The sequence below is a fragment of the Triticum aestivum genome, chromosome 2D (genome assembly GCF_018294505.1).
Source record: "Triticum aestivum cultivar Chinese Spring chromosome 2D, IWGSC CS RefSeq v2.1, whole genome shotgun sequence".
NCBI classification, from domain to species: domain Eukaryota; kingdom Viridiplantae; phylum Streptophyta; class Magnoliopsida; order Poales; family Poaceae; genus Triticum; species Triticum aestivum.
In genome coordinates, this window is record NC_057799.1 from 408,352,967 (window position 1) to 408,355,120 (window position 2,154).

At 47.9% G+C, this 2,154-nt stretch overlaps 1 protein-coding gene across 1 annotated transcript in view; it reads left to right on the forward strand.

Annotated features, from left to right (window-relative positions):
• The first annotated feature begins 2,014 nt into the window (after positions 1-2,014).
• LOC123053464 (histone H3.3) overlaps positions 2,015-2,154 on the forward strand; it is a 2,844-nt gene continuing 2,704 nt past the window's right edge. Inside the window, exon 1 of the mRNA XM_044476942.1 lies at positions 2,015-2,152. The gene's annotated coding sequence lies outside the window, so the exon portion shown is untranslated. The remainder of the gene's footprint in view (positions 2,153-2,154) is intronic.

The window sequence follows — 2,154 nt, forward strand, 5'->3', positions numbered from 1 at the left end:
GGCAAAAGCTCAAGACTCTACATTTTTGTTTAAGTGATCCAAGATCACATTGAGTCCATAGGAAAGCCAATACTATTTTAAGGGGATGAGGTGTTGCTTAATGATCTTGTTGCTCAAGTGCTTAGTGATATTGCTCCAAAACCCTCAGCCACTTTTTCTATCCAAATATGTCCAAAACCTAAACTCCAACTCGGCCCCACCGATATTTCCTACCCGGAGCCATCGAGTTCATCTGCACTTAGCCACAGTAAAAAACCCTAACAATTTGGTTCCACCGATATGGAACTCGGTCTCATCGAGATGGCCTTGCCAGTGCTCTATGACTTGTTGGATTCACTTCGGTCTCACCGAGATGTTGCAATCGGTCCCATCGAGTTGGCTTGACTGGTTCTCTGTTGCTTATCGCTTCACTTCGGTCCCACCAAGATGATGCAATCGGTGCCACCAAGATGAGGTTTGCCCTAAGCCCTAGCACATTGGTCACACCGAGTTGTTCCCGTCGGTCCCACCGAGATTACTAACGTTCATATTTTTACACAGATTGGTGCCACCGAGTTTTCTGATCGGTGCCACCGAGATGGGTCAAAATTGTGTAACGGTTAGATTTTGTGTGGAGGCTATATACACCGCTCCACCCCTTCTTCCTCATTGAGGAGAGCCATCGAAACGTGCCACACTTCCACCATTCGTTTTCTGAGATAGAACCACCTACTCATGTGCTGAGATCAAGAGATTCCATTCCTACCATTTGAACCTTGATTTCCAGCCTTCTCCAAGTTGCTTTCCACTCAAATCATTCTTTCATCATAGCCAAATATGTGAGAGAGAGTTGAGTGTTGGGGAGACAATCATTTGAAGCACAAAAGCAATGCGTTCATCATCAACACACCATCTATTACCTTTTGGAGAGTGGTGTCTCCTAGATTGGTTAAGTGTCGCTTGGGAGCCTCCGACATGATGTGGAGTTGAACCAAGAAGTTTGTAAGGGCAAGGAGATCGCCTACTTCGTGAAGATCTACCCGAGTGAGGCAAGTCCTTCGTGGGCAATGACCATGGCGGGATAGACAAGGTTGCTTGTTCGTGAACCCTTTGTGGGTGGAGCCCTCTGTGAACTGGCGCAACTGTTACCCATCGTGTGTTGAAGTCTCCATCAACGTGAACATATGATAGCACCATCTACGAGAACCACGCAAAAAATCTCAGCATCTTCTTTGCGTTTGCACACTCCATTTTCCAACCCCGTTACATTCTTGCACTTGCATGCTTTACTCTTTCCGTTGCTCATACTTTTACTATGCTTGTGTAAAATGTATTGTGACCCCTTTAACACGTGTTAAACTCAACCTTAACTTGAAGAAACTAAAAACTGCTACTTTTACTTGTTAAGGGTCTAATAAGCCTCCCTCTAGACCTCTCTTCTCGATCCCTTCAGAAGAAGGTATGAGGAAGGCTGAGGACGACGGGCCGAAGAGGAGAAGAAAGAAAATGGATCGTGACGGGCCAAGGGCACGTGGTCGGCCAAGAAAGAAAAAAACCAACACAAAAAAATGGATCTGGGAAGACAAGTGTGTGGTGGTTCGCTACGCGATCAAGTCGCATGCGTGCGTCCGACCGAAGCTTCGGCAGGTCGTGCGGGGCACATAATTTCCCAAACATTATTTATATTACAATGATTGTTGAAATTTAATAAAAACAGTGTTTAGCCCCAAAAAATAAACATGAGGGGATGTTTGTATCAAAACGCTAACACAAAGGCAGCGTCTACGGCACAGCACCGTCCCCACATATCAGAGGCAGGCCATTTTCTCGTACATTCGAAAAAACACACCGTATACGACCACCCCACACTAATCCCCGATTCGCGTCCTCCATATTCTAGCCAATAGGAGCGTAGCACGCAGCAACCGCGATCCGTGGCACCGCCCAACTGCTGGCCTCCGCCGTCCGATCGCTCGAAGCCAAGCACAAAACCATAACATCCGGGCCGTCCGCTCTGACCGAGGCATGGCTGGCTGGCCGCTCCCGAGTATAAAACCTCACCTCATCCTCCGAACCGAAAAAAAAACCCCACTACCCAACCGCCGCTCTCCGAGGCCCCTGAAAGTTGCAACCTCTCCCTCTCGGCGAATTTGGGGTTTCTGAGGCGCGCGAGGT